The 19439-nt window shown below is 44.7% G+C and overlaps 1 long non-coding RNA gene across 1 annotated transcript; it reads right to left on the bottom strand.

Moving 5' to 3' along the window:
• Nucleotides 1-306: 306 nt before the first annotated feature.
• On the bottom strand, nt 307-18126 carry LOC146797719 (uncharacterized). Its single transcript, XR_014968518.1, has 3 exons — nt 18005-18126; nt 9686-9827; nt 307-1441 (listed from the first exon to the last, which is right to left on the bottom strand). It is a non-coding gene; the product is annotated as an uncharacterized LOC146797719 (long non-coding RNA).
• Between the last annotated feature and the right edge of the window lie 1313 nt (nt 18127-19439).

Below are 19439 nucleotides of genomic sequence, written 5' to 3'. Positions count from 1 at the left end.
ACGCAATGTGGTGGAGCGCACGTTTGGACTACTGAAGAGCAGGTTCCGCTGCCTCCACAAGAGCGGAGGCGCACGCCAGTACAAACCCATCACCTGCTGCAAGATTATTGCCACTTGTGCAATGCTGCACAACCTTGCCACGAAAAAAGGTACAGATGTGGAACTAACATATTTTGAGGACAACGAGGATGAGTCAGGCCAGCCAGAGGGCAGCGCAGCTAGAGTGCCAACTGCAATCGATGGGAGAGAGAGACGGGCAGAGATCACATGCAACTATTTCTGAGTAAGTGAGGGGACACAGCGAGTTGTGAGAAGTCATGACGTAGTTTAATGTGGCACCACGCCATGAACACATGAACAGGCCAATCTGGCAATATACCATCTATACAAGGAGTATGTCCAGGGTTACGTCACCCAATGGGAAGTGGCTAAGCAGGGCCACATCAATGTTTGCGCATACGCGCTGCAGTGGTGGATTGCACGGCCTGTGCATCCTCACTAGAGCCAACCCCAAGCCGCCTGCTGCTCCTGCGTGCTTCGGGGACGGGGGGTGTGATGCTGCTGCTGGTGTCGATGCTCTCCGCAGCATCCCCTGCAGCAGTTGTCGACGCCTGACTAGTCAATAGCACCCCTAGTGCACTTGTCACCTGCACCATCCCCCGAGACAGGTCGCTGCAGCACTGTGTTAGGCCCTCCTGCATCGTCACAGAGCGCCGGCAAAGTAGGGAAGTCGCAGTTGCCAGACGGTTGAGTGCCCTGCTGGTAGTGTCCCTTCTCTGGCGTTCCCGGCGCCGTGCTTCGATGTCAGCATCTAATTTGCTGCACAACTGCTGGATTGACTGGGACATGTCCCGAATGCCCGCAGCCATGCCGCCAATGTTTGTGTCCATGTTGACTAAGCTTGTCTTCATCACCCGCATGTGCCTCTGGACTGACATAACTGCCTTTGATTGCAGGCGCTGTTGCTTCAACATTTGGCCCTCGAGCCCCAAGAAGACACCATGGCCGTCAGTGGGTGCTGGTGGACTCTGGACACGCGACCTGCGGCGCCCTCTTGCTCCCGTCTGTGCTGCCTGTGAGGTGTGGGGCACAGTGGGATGGCTCCCTTCCTGGGGCCCGGTGCGGTCTTCTGGGCCCATGCTGTCGTCTGACGAGGTGTCGAAGGCTCGTAGCCTGGCTGCTGGACGCCTCCTCATTCTCACACCTGCAAGCGGAGATGTGGCCGGTGATTCGAACATGAGTGGCGATGCTGGCTGTGGTTGTGGTGATGCTGGCTCTCGGTGAGGTGATGCTGGCTCTGTGTGCGGCGAGGCTGGCTGTGTTGGTGGTGCGGCTGCCAGTGGGCCTGCTCCCTGGTCTGAACTCGTGCTGGCTAGAGGTGATTTTTGTGGCCGGTGTGCCGTCTCCCCTGCAGCATGCCCTGTACTGCATGATGTCACATCTGTGGACAGAAAAACAACATTGGCTCAGTGTCCCCGAAGGGCTGCATTGCAAGCGTCACAATAAATCATTTCACATTCCAATCTGTCCTCTGTCTCCTTGTGCCTCGAGTGCGTGACATGCCTTGTTGCCCTGTAACATTACGTCATGGTTAGTGTTGCCCTGACTACATCTCCCGGAATGCATTGCCTGTCTGCACTGACACGTGTGATTCTCGTTTCACAATGGGGGATGTGGGATAGGGGTAGGGGAGGCTACATTGCTGTGCTTTCGTCTTACCTTGGTGTGTTGCGGCTCTGGCAGAGCTGTCGGCGTCCCCAAGACCCACGACGCTCTCTTGCTCGATTGTGGCCGCCACCAGCTCCTCCAGTTCGGTGAGGGCAGGTGCCCTGTTGGTTCCACCTCCGGTCTGGCTGGCCTCCTTCTGGATGTCGCCCATCTTCCTCTTGGCCACAATCCTCAGGTCATACCAGCGCTTTTTGAGGACCTCAATGTCCCTGTGGGTCACTCCCACAGCATTGACCTGCGCCTGGATGGCCAGCCATATGTTGCGCTTTTCGGCCTCAGGCACTTGCAGGGATTGCCTCCCAAACAGCTTCTGGTGCTGCTTCACCACCTCCTCCACCAGCACCTGGAGTTCCTTGGGGCTGAATTTGAGCTTCCTCCTCCTTTCCCCTCCGTCTTTCTGTGTTCTCTGGCTGGACATGCTGTTCGTTTCCCGCTCGCACATGCAACTGCTCCCTGCCTCTCCTCTGCACTCCAAGCCTCTCCAGGGTCGGCTAATTATGTACACCTGCCTGGGTGTGGCCACTTCGGCTAATTGTGTACACCTGCCTGGGTGTGGGCAGTTCCTGGTTGGGTGGGCTGTCGTTGCACAGGATTAGCTGTTTTGTCAAGTCATGTGATGTTATTTACCGAATCCGTACATACCGATTCGGTATTTTCCGATTCGGTAGATACCACCTCGGTATTTTCCGATTCGGTAGATACCACCTCGGTATTTTCCGATTCGGTAATTATCACCTCGGTATTTACCGAATCGGTGAATTCCGATTCGTATTTACCGAATGTTACCGAATCGGTAACTGTTACCGAATTTTTACCTACATATAACTTACCGATTCTAATTTACCGATTCGGTACGGCTCGGTATTTAAGAACCGGTAAAATTTATTTACCTACATGAGGCCCTTGGTCACTTAAAGCAGCCGCTAGTCCAGTTCCACAATTTACACAAAGACCGCCATAGACTTCATTGAAGTGGGCCTGATGCTCAAGACACAGGACGCTGAAAGATATTCTTGGTCCTTTGCGGTTGACAAAGAGGGGGTTGGTGGGGGCCTTCCTGGGTCCACGGTAAAGGTGGGCATCTTTGGTCACAACTGTCAGGGTCCCTCAAAATCCTCTTTGAGCCAATAGGAGTTCAGCGACAGCTGGGCTACCGGTCTCTGGACACAGCAGGTCCAGAGGTCTCCTTTAACGCAGGCTAGTGTCCTTCTTGGGTGACCAAACCACAATCTGGTGACTCTACTGGGTTCAGCATACAATGGTACAACTTTTGAGTGCTGAGGGATTGTCTTCTTGGTTGCACGTATACGGTCAGCGGCGATTCAGAAGTGGTTACTAACTAGCCAGGAAGGGATACTTTAGTTTTGATGACCCTGATGCAGTAACAGGTCGACTCACTCTTGGAGTTCACTTTTTCTGTCTGGAGCTTTGGAGTGTGTTGAATGCGCCTGTTGTGCCATGAGCCAGGCACCACAGGCACAGTCCTCTCTTCAGTAGCCAAAGACACAGCAGGTGCAGTCCAGAGGATGGTGCAACCTGTCTTGCCAGGTCCAGGGGTCAGCAGGGCAGTCCTCCTTCAGTCCAGTCCATATGTGATCTGAGGTTCATGATGCCATGGGTGCCATATTTATGTACAGAAGGTGCCCTGGGTTTTGATGACATCACTATCCAATGGACTACCAGGATCCCTCCCACCCTATGATGACTTCCAGCTAGCCATGCCCAGAGGGCACTATTTTGCCCACTCTCAATATGTCTGAACCCTTCCTTAGCTGTGAGCAGCTTGGAAGCCCACCCTAGAGGTGTGGCTACCTGTGGACTACACACCCTCTGAAACACTGGTTTGGCAACTGGTTTCCCCTCTCTGTTCCCACAGCCACCCTGTCAAACTGAACAATGGGTCAACTGCTCTAGATTGTGGTTACCATTTGCCTATCAAATTCAGCTTCTCCATTGAAGCTTGCCTTTTGAGCCAACAACCTCTGTGGCTTCCTGCGAAGGGGAGGTAACACCTCCCTCTATAACAGACCTCTATTCTCCTAGGGCTGGGGAGTCATTCACACGACTCCCCTGGAGGACAGAATGCTGTCTGGTGGCCAGCAACTGCGAGTGGCCACTGAAAAAACTAGGCATCAGAGTGGCAACTTTCTAAAAGTTGCCTTTGCTTAGTTGTGACATTAAATTCGACTTGGGTGGTGTTTTATAGACCAGGCAATCATGGCCATCCATATCTGGAAGGTACCCTGGCTACCAAAACCGCACAGGCCAGCCAATGTTTATATCTCCCCGGTGGTGAGATCCACAGTTAGGGTTTGGAACAAGGTGCAATTGTGACATGGTCTTTCTACATCAATCTCCCAACAGACACCACTGATAGGCAACCCAGACTTCCCACCAGCTGCCGCGGGCTCAGCATTTGAGACATGGCAGGAAGCGAATTGCAAATGAGTGGGGGGACCCGTTTGATGCTGATGGGCTTATGGACTTCCCTAGGTTGCAGACATATGACCTCCCTGGCACAGCACAAATTTCTGACAGTAGCACATTGGGTAACTCAACCTTGGATTCAACCACATGCTAGTAGGGTACTTACAGCTTTTGAGAAGTTAATTCTCCCCCGTTCCACAGATAAGAAACTATTTTCTGACCTCTATGCTATTTTGATGACACATCTGAGTCCCCCAAAATCATCTGCGTGTTCTAGAGGGGAGGAAGAATGTGCATGCTCTTTCACAGATAGAGAGTGGAGTGATATTTTACATCGTGCACAAACCTCCGCTTTTAACACAACTAGTAAAGAAATGCTCCTGAAGATCGCCTATTATTGCTACCTCATCAAGGCCAGGATTGCCACTTGGGACCCTACTGGCGGACGATATTGCTGGCCTCATTGTGGACACCAGGGTACTCTTACCCACCTCTTATAGCAATGCCCTAAATTGAAATCTTTCTGGGCAGGGGTCTTGGATGTGGTAAACGTTTTGTTTGTGACAGATATACCTAGATACCCGAGTTATATTCTCTTGGGTCTCCCCCAACTTTCTCACCTACCCGCTGCGGTCTAATAGAGGCAGAGCAATCATCCTAGCACTGGGAGCGGCTAAACAGAGTCTACATGCAAAATGGGGTACAGATGCTGTGCCAACACATTTCGAATGGCTACATAAATTATGGGATATACTGGGGATGGAAAAGTTAACCGCACTTGCTACATTTCAACTCCCCTGCTTTGAAAAGATGTGGCAAACTTGCCTTCAATACCTGTGTGATGAGGTCTGTGAGCTGTCTTGTCCCCGGTACTTACGGATACTGCACTTAACCTCCACAGCTGCGTCTGCAGAGTGCTAGAACACTTGCGCCCCCATCGGAAGCCCTTGACACCTGGTGCAAACCCGTATGCCTCTTCATTTTGTCTTAAATCCCTCTATCGCCACTTTTTCACTCTTTCCATTCTTTCCTACTTTTCTGCGATGCATGCTTACTGCCCACTATTGAGATCACCACTGGCCACTGGATGTAGGTGGGTTGTTGTGTATCGCTTTTTCTATATAAAATCAATAAAATAGATCTAAATCCTAAATTCGACTTGAGCATCAAGTCGGGTTTAAAACCACGATGAATTTGATAACTTGAAGTACCCATTTCGATAGTCTCATTCAGAAGTTAGCACAGCTAAAGGGCCAGTGTGTAACTTTGTACTAGCCAATGGGGCTATCTGGTTATCAACTGTAAAAACAACAGTTTAGAGTTTTTACTGTTAGGACATATAAAAACATATGTCCTACTTAAGAATATACCTCTCCTTGCCTTCAGGCTCAATAGGCTGTAAATAGGGGAAACTTACATATATCATTAAGGGAACTTTAAGCTTTGCCATTGGTTTACATGGTAGTCGAGCTAGCAGTTTAAAACTACTCTTCCAGGCTGCAGTAGCAGACTGGGAGACATTTTCATAGCTTATCACACTCAGGGTGGCACAACCAGTGCTGCAGCCCTGGGTGGACACTTCAACTTATAGGCCCTGGGTACCCATGGGACCATTAACTAGGGACTTCCAAGTAAGTGAACGTATGCCAATTGGGAATAGCCAATTCAACATAGACATTGTAACTGGTTATTAGACTGCCACTGCGGGCTGGTTAGCAGGCATCAATGCACTCCGAGTCGAAAAACCAGCAGCATCAGTCCAACGGTTTGGGGGTGATCATGCAAAGAGAGGCATTTCGTTACAAAATGTGTGAGGTCAGAGTTAACAATGTGCTTTATTAACTCAATATATAAAGAAATCTAAAATATTATGCAAATAGCGGTCACAAAACCTATCTATTTTTTGCTAACATTTTGCCCACATTGCCACTTCAGATCAGACCCATCCATATGCAAATCAGTCTTGATCCTGCTCCAATAGGAATAGTCCGGCTCGAAATGCCAAGTCCTCTCTGAACCGAAACACAAGCAACCAAAGACCATGGAGACACTGTGGCCCTAATCCTCCTCTGCCTCTCTGCTGCGTTCGACACCGTCTCCCACCACACCCTCATCGAAAGACTCCACAACATCAGCATACAACACAATGCCCTCAAGTGGATTTCTTCTTTCCTTTCAGGATGCACACAGAGCATCCGTCTTCCTCCTTTTACCTCCATACCCATGGACATCATATGCAGCGCACCCCAAGGATCATCCCTCAGCCTCACCCTGTTCAACATCTACATGACCCCCATCCCATCCCAGACATCATCGGATGCCATGGACCGAACATAATCTCCTACACTGATGGCACTCACCTAATCCTCTAACTCTCTGAGGACCCCTCCAACACCAAAACCAACTTCTGCAATACCATGACCAACGTAGCCAAATGGATGACCCACAGCTGCCTCAAACTCAACTCCGACAAAATAGAAGTTATGATCTTCAGAAAGAACTCCTCCACACTGGGGGACCACAGCTGCTGGCCAGCAGAACTTGGACCAACACCCACATTGACAAACCATGCACGCAACCTCGGTATTATCCTCGACAGCCAACTGACCATGAAGTGACAAGTCAACGCAGTCTCCTTCTCCTGCTTCCACACCCTTCGCATGCAACGCAGAATCTTCAGATTGATCCCAATCAACACCAGAAAGACACCCATGCAGACCCTCGTCACCAGTCGCTGAGAATATGCCAACACTCTCTATATTGGAATTTCCACCCAGCTCCTCAAAAGACTCCAGACCATACAGAACACTGCAGCCAGACTCATTCTGGACTTCCCCAAACAAACCAGCAACCCCTCTCACCTCAGACACTTCCACTGGCTCCCCATCCATAAGAGATGCCTGTTCAAGATTCTCATGCCGCATACAGAGCTCTACACGATCAAGGACTATCCTACATCAATCATCGACTGAAATTCCACCTGCTCACAAGACACCTGTGCTCTGACTCACTTGCTCTCGCACACGCACACGCTGGAGCGGAGGCCGCTCCTTCTCCTATATCCTGAAAAGACCTGGAATTACCTACCTCTCCACCTCAAAATAGCACCCTCCATGGCGGACTTCAGAAAGAAACTCAAGACCTGGCGTTTCGACTGAGACACAGCACCCTCAGAGCCCAGATACCCCTAGAGGTGACAGTGTTGTGCTATACAAATGCTGACTGATTGATTGCAAGACCGGTTTCGCCCTGATTGGGGCTCCTCAGTTGGGTGCAGCTTGGTTTCAGTGGCACAGTGAGCAAAGAACCCATGCCTTGGCATATACTTGGCCACCTAGGGTGTTAGCCAAAACACACAATAGATGATGGGAGGAATTCTTGCAATTTGTTTAACCACCGGTAATAACTTGGGGTAGCATTCCAACCCATTGTTCTTTGGCCCACCATGCCAGCCCAGATCAGACCCAGTCATATGCAAATCAGTCTTAATCCTGTTCCAATAGGAACAGTCCAGCCTGAACGGCCAAGCCTGGTCCTCACTGAACTGGAACACAAGCAACCCAAGACCAGTTTTGTCCCGAATGGGGCCAAGACACCAGTATCAAATGACCTCAACTACCACAGTTGAAGTTCAGTAGCTCCTGTATGCTCTATGTCCTCTGAATGGGCTATGACAGTATACAACAGCACATGTGAGAAAATGTGATTTTTCTAAGTTCTACTTTCGAGCCAAATTTGGGATATTTTCATGCAGCCAATGTAAATGTAAAGAATCCTATTGAAGTTAAAATGGAGATACCATTTTTGATCCCCCTTTTTTGGGCCCTCACCCTGCAAAATCTAAATCGGATAACTGTTTTATTGGCCAGTTACAGGAAAATTTGCGTTATCGTTTGCCCAAATAAACTGGTGTGGCTCATTCTTTTACCAAGAATTTGGTAAGAAATCTTGTTCGATTGTAAGGAGCGGCGGCTGCCGCCCTGACCCCCGACCCGCTTGCAAGGGCGACCGGAGACACCATTTTTCATTTGGAGATATATATATATATGTCTTCTTAGTACAGTTCAAGGAGCAAGCTCTAGTCATGGCAGGCACACTTTGAACCTGAAGTCCAGTTGAATATCCCTAAAGCCTGCAATGCAATTTAAAGAGTACAAGTATCAAAATGCAAGGAAATAAAACAGGCCTGATTAACTACCTACGCAAGACATGGTTGTGAACACTGTGTGTATTAGATCCAAAGGGATAAACCTCCTATATACAAATATATATTATACATTCACAGTACAAATGCAGATGTGCAGAATGCAACATTAGTCATTACCATAATCTGGGGAGATCATGACCCACGAAAGGCGAAGCCATGCCAGGGTACTTGCACTTTCTTTTTCAAGGGTGCCTAGGCATTCAACTATTACAGCTTTCGGTGACATGTTGCAAGCTTTAAGGTTTCTCTGTGTCCTTGGGCATAGTTGGTAGCAGGTGTCCGCATGGGGTGCGGAGCACGGAGTAGAGAGCAGGCTCAGTCAATCCATAAAACGCTGTTATAAGCATCAAATGTACCTATACAAATGTGCACAATTCAGGACGCCGTTATACCACCCTGTCCCAAATCGATACCATGCACTGCCGCGTAAAGCAGGGAATTATTTGAAAGTAAGTTATGTATATACACCGGACTATATTTAACAACGGAGTTGGCTCTAATGTTACTTTGGTTTTAATTATCATCAAGTAATGATTTTTAATGGTATAATTGATCTTTTGGCAGTGTAGTCTTTGTGCAGGGGACACAGACTCCATTGGGGGTGAAGCAGCAGTGTTGCCTTCACCTTGCTCTCAGGTTCGTAGCCAGGAATATATGGTTTGGGGAGGTGGGGGGGCCTTGGCCCTAGCTTTGACAGTAACATAAAAGGAGGGTGGAAGTGGTTCACATCTAGAAATGATGCTACGAATGTAATGTCTTTCTCTTGTCTATGGTATTGTTTCTCCAGAGGACTTTTTGGTTCGTTGTCTAAAAACATTGATTAGAAATTCATATAGAGGCAACTTTGGGGAGGGTTGGTTCTTCTCCAATAACCATAGGGTAGTGAAACGTCCAGTGGTTTATAAAGCACAGTGGGCTGCAACATAGATCTAAACTAGATCCAAATTAGACATGCCAACATTCGTGGGTCGGGGAGCTTGCCAGAACTAGCAGTTCTTGCTAGAGGATATTGTCAAAGGTTGCAGTAAATACTGGATTTTAGAACAAACTACGTCAGTAACAAACTAAACTGGGATGGAATTTAAATACTAATTTGAACGGTAATTGAAAGTACATGGCAGCTCTGCACGCTTTGCAGGTCGCGAGCTGTTCACGCAATCGGGCTCCCGGCTGTGGGCAAACTTGGGTTTTAAACAAGAGCATTCGAGTCTCTGCCATTACTTCATTTGGGCAGAGGCTATGCAGTTCAGATTGAGAGCATTTGCGCTATTGCACTCTCCCTAAGGAAGTTTTCAAGAAATAAAGCACTATCTACAAACTTACCTGTATCCTGTGGCGGTCATTACACAGCATAATTGGTAACTATCTGGTCAACCTCAGAGATTGTTCCCACGATGCAACTCTCCTGCCTGTAGCTCCGCCCATTTTCTTTGGTTGCTTGAAGAGTATTTCTTGTCTCCTTCTTCTGACAAAAAAGCCCAAAGGTCACACAATGAGAGTAATGGTCAATATAATTTCCCCATTTTGCTGTTTCAAGGTACTGTACTTTTATCTTATTTCCTAAGGGTTGGAGTAGAGTGGTGATGTGCACTCCAATATAAAACATATTTATTATTACAGACACGATCTCAAAATTTTCACTTAAAATGAACATCAGTTAACTGCACATCCATGAGAGCGGTTTTGTGAATTACAAATTAGATATGGAATCAAACTGTGATATGAACACCTAATTGGAAATTCTTCCAAGTGCATCTCGTTACTGTGCAACAGATTTTTACTATCTTGCCATCCTGTTTATGTCTTTTTGACACCATTTCTTGTTAATTTTACTATTCTCTTTGGGATTTCTATCTTTATTGAAAATGCAAGAGATGCAGGCTCCTCTTCCTTTCTTGGGTGTGCCTGGTAAACTAATTATTGAATGTAAGGACTGGTACACGTCATTTAATGTCTATCTTGGGAGCTATTGATGAACAACAATTTAGGGCAGAAAGGAAAAAAAATTTATTAGAGCACTGTCTAGGTAGAAAAAGTCAACATATATTTGAACACTTACCTGTGTGTACTCCACTGAAGGAGAAGAGCTGAATTAATTTCAAGAAGCTGAACAAAGATTAGAGCAGAGATTTGATACAAAATAAGTAGTTGTCAGACAGTTTGTTCTTTTACTAAACAGCTCAGAAGTCATTAGAAGGCCATCCAAGAGAAATTACTTTATTTCAACAGATTGGCTCTTTCTGAAGAGATTGACGCTGGTTCTTCACAGGCAGAAGTGGAAAATTTAAGGACAAATGCTGGAAAATCTGTTTTGAATATAAAAGGCAAGCTGCAGAGTTTATGTTTTAAATCGAAGTCAAAAGCTGTTAATACTTCAGACAACAGATTTTGTGAACATTTTCACTGAGGATCTCCTCGTTATGCAGCTAATTTCTGACAGTGACCGGCGTTTAAGAAACATTTTAATCAAAATGGCACTTTGGGTCATTTTGCCAAAGTGTGCATAAAAAGGAAACTTCAAGTGAATGAAATAGAGGAGTCTTCCGACACGTTTTTCAAAAATTGTGCTGAATATGAATTCAACAGATCTTACATTTTGTGAGAATCCCACTGCCGACATATTTGTGTGGAGGGAAAATAGCTAAGTTGGGGATGGATTCTAGAGCCAAGGAATCATTACACATGATACGTTTGAGAAAAGTTTGAAAAATTAACTACTTGAAGATCCTGATATCAGGACTGAATCTTTTCAAGGTTCAGAAATTGATCTAATTTGCTATTTTGTTCTACAACTAGTTGCCCAAAACACATGCGTCACTGGCAAAATCTAGGTTACATTCAGGGGAAAGAACATTTTAGACTGGGCTCATCAACCTATATTAGATATTGTTTTTTACCTGACAACAGGAAAAAGGACATATCTTTTCTTGAACTATTGCATGAAGTTTTGAAACCGCACAAAATAGGCTGTATGTCAGACTCTATTTTGTGTTCATCCTGCGCATCGTAACAATGATAATGATTATCATTCTCAGATTCAACAATTGATTAAGAAGTAGGATATGTTATTTGGGGATAGTTTTAGATTTTTACAAGATCTTGATTTGAACATTAAACTTAAGATGCTATACCAGTTAAGCATAAATGGAGAAGTGTCCCTTTAAGCATTAGGGATGATTTATCCAGGGCCTTAAAAAATTGCAAATACAGGGAATTATTGAATACATTGATAGCTCTACTTGGCTTTTGCCTATTGCAATAGTCAAAAAGAAAAATAACAAATGATGCATTTGTATTGACCTGAGGTCACTAAACAAAAATATTTGGATTGCTACTCACCCCCTGCGAAGAATTGATAGTAAAGATGAATAGTGTGAAAATATTTAGCAAATTGGATTGAAGATCTGCTTACCATCAAATTGCTCTTTTTGATTCGTCTAAGTATCATACAGATTTTGTTACAACAAATGGTCCAGGACAGAAGGATGTCTTTTGGAATGGCACCTGTCGCTTGTTTTTCAGAGTGTACTGGATGAGATTTTGGAAAATAAGGAAGGAGTTCTAATTTTTCAAGTTGATGTGTTAAGAATCCTTATTAACATATTCACAGATTGGGTGAAGTTTCTGAAAAACTTACAAGTCAGAGGTTTACATTTAAGACAGGGAAAATGTTGTTTTGATCAAAACCAACTAAAGTACTTAGGGCGCATAGTTAGTGCAAATGAAATTAGTCTAAAACCTGGTTTGGACAAGGCCATTGAAGAGGCTCCAGAACCAAGTAATAGAGAGCAGGTAATATCTTTCATTGGTTTATGTGAATTATTTGTTAAATTTCTTCAAAATCTTTAATCTGTAGCTGAACCTATTTCTAAGATACTTAAGAAAATTGGATTTTCAACAAAAGGAGGCTTTTATGTGCATCTAATCTGATTTGTTACAAGCATCTGTATTACAACCACATGTCCAAGGTCTCCCAGAATGTGTCATAGTGGATGCCAGAAACAAAGGTTTAGGAGCTGTATTTACCCAGATATGTAAACTCTTTGATCATACAGTTGCTTTTGCTTGTAGAGTTTTGAAAGATTGTGAAAAATCACAATTACTTATTAAAAAAGAAATGCTCTAATTCTAATTGATTATAGACCTAAGTTGATTGAAGTTGATCCAATTGGATGAAGATTATAGTTTTAAGTGGATACAATTGGTTTGTACTCTACAACATTGCAGTGGTTCTATTAATTTTTAGGGCTCACAACTGCGTTGCAGTGCGCAGCACTGCTCACGCAGCGAGAGCCCTTTTGTATGGGGTTCTGAAAGCTGCTCACACGCTCGTGCGTGTGGTTCTGCTTTCCGCGTCTGCCATTGACTTTCGCGTGCTTTTTTTTTTTTAAAGCCAGCACGCAATTGGGCAAAGGCGGGCGCATGTACTGCCTTTGCTCCGCCCATTCCCCTCGGTGGCCAGCACGTGCCGCAGCGCGCTTTCACTTCGCTGCCGCGCTCCCTAGCCCCCGCTCCTCTGTCGTTTTTTTAGGCTGGCTCTGTAAAGGTTCGTATGTTTATCATATCCCTTTTATCTTTCCCATGTAGCCATAAAACTGCAAATGAAATTCCGCTTTAGGGAAAGGCAGTTTTCCCTCGAGTCAGTAGGTTCCTTTCAAAGAACATTAACAAATCTAGAAAGCCTCCCGCTCCGTTCCACCTTCCGCTGAAGGAGTTAGGCTTGTAACTGAGCCTCTCTGTCGGGCCCAAAGGCCCTTTTCATAGCCCTTCCTTGGCACTCAGTGTGCTCACCGTATGAAGCTGCAGGCGGTGGGATTTCGGCGCAGCTGACGGTTTCCCATGAGTTGTGAAGGTAGAGTTCAGAGACGAGATTAGATCTGCAGAGTTCAGACACGCAGGACGCGCCGGGGCAGGTGAGTGCTCCAGCGTGGACATCCTGCCTTCCTGCGCGCCTGTTTGGATAGTTGCAGCGGCCGAGGCTTCTGTTTCCCCCCTTTCTGCTGCAAGCAGTATTTAATCCCTATTACTGGAGGGCAGTGTCCAGTAGTCCTTTTATGCATGAGACCCGGGGTCTAAAGAGTCCGGCAAGGTTTTGTTTCCTTGTGTATTACAAAACACAGGGTAAGTCCGTGTACTCTGGTCTCGTGAAGTACAGAGGAATTGTTTTCAGCCTTTCCCTGATAACTCAGGTCCTTCTGCTGCTGTGCAGTCCGGTGGCACCGACGAGCCGCTGCTCTAAAGGTTTGTCCTTCAGCAAAACAGTGCACTGGGGATGCTTTTCCACTTGTCTCCCCTCACCTGTCTCCCCGGTCCCTTGTTGGAAAGGGACTAGAGGAGAAGTTCCAAGCTGGGTGGGAGGCAGAGTCCTCTCCGCTCGTGCACAGGCACCTGTGTCTGCAGGCCGGGTTGCTTCACGACCTCTGGGCTCAGCCTCTGCCCAGCCCCCACCAGCATTGCTTTCAAGCAGGCCGCCTCACAACTGCAGCAGCCGCCGCCCACTCGCATCCAGAAAGATGGCAGGATGTGTGTCACGGTTGTCATGGTGTTTGAACACACAATCGCGTGAGGACGTAATTCACTATTTCTGAATAACACGAAGCTGGTGAAGAGAAGTGTTTGCAAGACCGTGAACGCAGAGCAGCTCTGCCTGTGCCTGCCAACCAGCCGTTGGCCACATGTTCGTCGTTCTGGGCTTTAAGAAGTTAAGCAAATATCAGGAAGTATGCAGAAAGATTGTTTTGTCAGCTCTTGCTTTGAAATTCTGATGCCCTGGGGTTACTAGAGTTTGCGGGAGTACATCAGAAGGAAATGTATTGCATTTGGTACCTCTCAACAGGCACTGGAGAGCGTTCGTTTGCAGGTCTGTGATGTTTCAGGACCAGCTCCATTCCTAGATGTCTCATTTTATGATTTTTTTTTTATGTTTCTGTTAGCGATGCATCCTTAGATTGAGAACTCTGGGAGTATTGTTAAGTAAAACCACTGTCTCCAGTTAAATGCAGTGAACTGTGATATAAGTGCCACACTCGGAGTAGATGGAATAAAGAGGTGTTCTAAAGTGGTATTAGTCACTGCCACTTCCCATCCAGATGGTCAGGGTATAGCGATCACTCTTGAGTGCAATTTACAGCGTGATAATTCTCAAAGTCATTCTTGCACACCTGGAGAGATGGGACTTATTCCTTTCGCCCTTTGAGGACAAAGAGCATTCCAGTATTTATTGCTATCTACAGCTCATAGCTGTGAATAGTAACGCAATTCTGATACGTTTTACGAAAGGTACTTGGCCATGCTGTTTTAATCAGAATCAGTCAATTAGGACTTGTAGGGCACGGCTAATCACCCGTGAGGGTATCCAGGTGATGAGATCCTGCTGCTATCAGTCGAAGAACCATGTCTTTAGTCTCTTTCTGAATTCCATGTGTAAGGATGCTGTTTGGAGGTGGAGGTGGAGGAGAAGGTCTTTCCAAGACTTGGATACGAGGTAGGAGGAGTGATCTCCGCTGTACTTTAATGGATGCGAGGGCCTGGGCGCCAGAGCACAGGTGTCTGGAGGGTTTGGGTATCCCAGGTGGTGGTTGATGTATACTTGTCCTTGATCTCCAAGAGGCCACTGAGTTTGCCATTGATATCTTTAGCATAACATCGATGTATAAGAGCAAAGAGATTTATTGCGTTGAAATACCAGCCTGCTTACATTTGCAGAAAACTGTCTCCAGCTCCCTGGGGTTTGTAAATAGAAACTCAGCATTTGATGGAAGATGATGGCTGCTCCACTTATTCAGGTGGCCAGTTTCTAGCTTACTCTTGATGCACAACCTACACAGTAGATATCTTTGCTTACGGTGTTCTGCTGTTACCCATTTTGTCAGCGCTTCTTGTTCTAAGCTGAAGGCCACAAAACCTAGTCTGGTTCAGTCGTGAGGGTTGATCTTTGTCGAGTACACTTGGTCCTGGTAGCTACATAAAGTTTTAGCACAGTACTCGGACCGTAGACATTGTTACATAACATGCTGCACAAATAGCATACAATAACACCTTTCACCTATGCAGATTGCTTTAAGATAACATTTATGATGGTTTTGTAAACAGTGCAGCAGCGGAGAGGTTGAAGCATTGTTATGGTTTTCTTGAGATTGATACTTAACAAAGCATGTCCTTGTGGCCTTCCTCAAGACATGATGCTTTGGAAGATTCAAGAACGTAGATGAATGACTCAAGTCTCACTTTATCCCGCTAACGTGGGCGTGATCAACCTACAACTGTGAAGTGTAGACAGTAGCAGTTCTAACCAAACGGGTAAGCTATGCCTCTTCCTTCTGGCTGGCTTAAGCATTTTTATACTATGTGTCCTGTAGACAAAAGGCCCTCGTTCTGGAACAACACAGAGTACGGGTATTTGAAAAGATTCCGAAAACTTCTCAGATCCCTAATGTACTCTTTACTTGGAATTTCCTAAAAGGTTGTGCAACATTTCAAGGAAAATGACTGACCATCTACTCTGATTTAACCTGTCTACTCCATCCTCTTCACAAGATTGAGTGCTATGTTAGGAGTAATAGAGAACCCGAGCTTAACCCGTTCGTTGCCTGTGTCGGCCAACGGCCGTCGTGAGCACTACCTCCGTAGTGCTGCGCACGTCCGTTGGCCGACGCGGCCCCGACCGCGCACTGAAACGTCCGCACCGCATTCTATGACGCGCTAAAGGGGTTAAGTGTATTTTATTTACAAAGCTTATCATGTTTTTGTCATACAGGCCAATGGAGGGTGTCTCTCTCTACCCGATGCAGTGGGATTCAGCAAAAGAAGGGCCGAGACTGCTTTCCTTAAATGGTTTTATGTAAATGAGTGTATCTGAGGAACAGACAGTATGGCTCTAGTGCGATTTATAAAAACCCAGGTACCAGGGGTGAATTCTAAGCTGATGAAAATTCGACATCTAAGGTCTTTGGCCATATTGCCAGGGTAGTAGGCTTGTATTCATGTTGCTGTTGTGAAATTAGTTTTTGTACTTGGCAGCAGCTATTCTGTGAGTCGATGCTTATCCTAGATTTAATAGGTTAGTGAGCCTAAATGTTCCAGGCAAGGTCTCTCAAACTGCAGTATCTAGAAACTTGCAGAAAGGACCCTAATCAATGACCTGATGCTAGAGCGAATATGTAGGCCATTGCAAGTGAAACAGATGTCTGTTAAATAGGTTATCTAGTTGTATCCCAAAGTGAATGCATTACTTAGGTTCGGCATAATAAAGAACAAGCATTTGCAATGCAATAGGTCTCGCATTTGCGAGAGTTTGAGCTATTTTTATTTTAAATGACATTGCCTTTTATTTATGTTTTGGTTTTTGAAACATAAATAAAAGCCATTTGCATTTACAATGCCAATAGGTCATACTCGCATAAATGCGAGACCTATTGCATTGCAAATGCTTGTTAAGTAATAGATCCCAATCTGTGCAGCTTCCCACTTTTAGATCAGCTCTCGAAATTTGCACTGTGGAGTGCCACTAGGCTCTTCCTTGAGCCCTTCTTTGTTTAATGTTTACTTGGCACATTGCGCAAGTATTGTGAAGACGAGGGGTTTTGAGATTGCGATGTATGCTGATGACACCCAGTTTATTATTTCAATTGATAAGCATAGTGAGATGCAGGAGAACATGGTCGACTGCCTTTCAGAGGTAGCAGGATGGCTGCAAACGCATCGTTTAAAACTTGATGCTGATAAAACATATCTTGCTGTTTGGGGGAGCCAGTAAGGTTTGGAATTATTCTTTGAGGCCGATGTTGTTAGGCCCAGCACCAAAATCTAAAAAAGTGGAAAAGAATCTTGGATTCTTAATTGATGATGCTCTTTCGATGCAAGAACAAGTGACTAGGGTATGCAGGATCTGTTTTGACCTTTTACGCACCCTTCGGAAATTATTTCGATGCATCCTAGTGGTATGAAGAAGAAACATTGTTCAAGCCTTGATAATGAGCAGTTTGGACTATAGGAATGCGCTCTATCTCTGTATGGCATAGTACTTGTTCACTCTGCTCCAGAAGGAGATCCGCTTTGGCTTGTCTCAACCATCTCCATTGGCTCCCAGTTTCCACAGAGCGCTTTATGATAAAGGTCCAGGAATATTACAGAATAGTTTTTTTCCATAAAAAAACGTTATCTTCATGCAGCAAACCAGGCTTTAATATCGTGTGGAAGAATTATGAAATCTAAAATGGGGCCCGCTCTTAATTTCTTAGGAGCTACCTACTGGAATAATCTTCCTCAGAACCTACGTGCAATGTCAGATTTGTCGGCTTTTCGGAAGAAACTGAAGAGCTGGTTGTATCCGATTTAGGTTCTAAACAGGAACAGGTTAAGATCCGGTTTAACGCTGGGATATCCCTTTGGGGATGAGGGTGCGCTTTATAAATACAAAATACACGTTTTTTTTGTGAGAGCACCAAACACACACACAGTGATTAGTATTCTGAAAGAAATTGTTTCACATGAAGGTATTCCAAATGTTTTGATTACTGATAATGGGGTGCAATTTCCATTGGATACCATGGTTACATTTCTTAAAGAAACAGGTATTGAACATAGACGTACTAGTCTTCATCACCCTCAAGGGAATGGTCTTGAGCAAGGAAATAAACTTACTGTTAACAGCATATGGTTAGCTTTATCCAGTAATCTACATCCTGCATCTGCCATTCACAACATATTAAGTTCTTAGAACCACATCAGGTCAAGAGAAATATGTTAACTTATAACTGTGAATCCTGCAAAACAAAAATTGATACATTGGTAAAGAAGAAACAAGTAGAAATGTTTTCCAGGTACAACTCTTGAATAGAGTACATTTTACTGACTTTCAACAGGTAACTTTGTAAGAATTAGCATTCCCTGGTTAGTCTGGAAAGGTCATGTGAAATTAAACAATCCTAAAAGAATTATTGCTGTATCCAAGTTTGCATTTTGTATGATAGGGGGAAAGTGGTGGACTAAATCTTCAGTTGCCCTGGTTAACTTCAATGATCTAGATGTATGTAAAAAGAAATGTTTGCTCAAAATAGATCAAAATGTTTCAGGTTGAAATGTTTCAGGACAAACGTTACTTCTGATACAAAAAGGTGTAGATCGAGTGAACGCATACGAACCACGCCTTACTGGATGGAAGATTACATTTAAATGTTTTCCTTTTTCCAATTTATTGTTTGAAAATAGTATTAACTCTGAATGATTCTATTTAAATGTTTTACTTTTGCAAATTGTTAGTTGAGAGAGCATTAGCTCTTGTCATTATTGAGATACTGTTTTGATGATATATAGATTATTCCATATTGTATAGCTACAAAGTTAAAGATTGTTTATCTTGTAAAATTAATATTGTTATATTAAAAAGGAGATAGGCCATATCGCGTGGCAGCTCTGCATGCTTGCAGGTAGCAGATCATACTGAGAGCAGTCGCTCTATTGCGCTCACCCGGAGGTTAGGAAATATAGCATTATCTACATACTTAACTTTATACTGTGGAGGTCATTACACAGCAGTAATTTCCTTTATTACAAAGTATGCTTATATTCAAAAACTGGCACAGTAATTTGATAATGAAATCTACTTGTTAAAGCATACTCTACATAACAATACATTGTGGATGTTGTCAAGGAAATGTGTGCTTTAAATATTGAGGCACTTTAGATGCAAGAATGGATGTACTGCCTGAGGCCTAAGATCAATAATCTAAGAATAATAGGTAAAATGGAGGGATACTGGCACTCTGAGCTGCAGCTGTTGGTCACATGTGAATGTTGTAAGTGATAGGTGACAAATACCTGGCTTGAAAGGGAGTGAACAAGAAATCCATGCTTCTTTGAGGGAGTGAGAGAGTCTCCGCCAGATGGAGTTTTGAAAAAACAGAACCTATTTTCACAACACATTTTTTAGATAAAGGATCTAGAAATTCACAGGTTCTGAACAAGCATTTAATAAATATTCACAAAATATTGGTTCCAGGCACCCATTGCTCTTCCACACTCCCAAGGAAAACCTTGAATAGATGGTGGCAAAACACTAAATTTTTCAGCAAATGTT

This window comes from Triturus cristatus, chromosome 9, assembly GCF_964204655.1.
Source record: "Triturus cristatus chromosome 9, aTriCri1.1, whole genome shotgun sequence".
In the NCBI taxonomy this organism is placed as follows: Eukaryota; Metazoa; Chordata; class Amphibia; order Caudata; family Salamandridae; genus Triturus; species Triturus cristatus.
The sequence above is the reverse complement of the archived record's forward strand: the minus strand, read 5'-3'. Positions and strand labels throughout refer to the sequence as shown.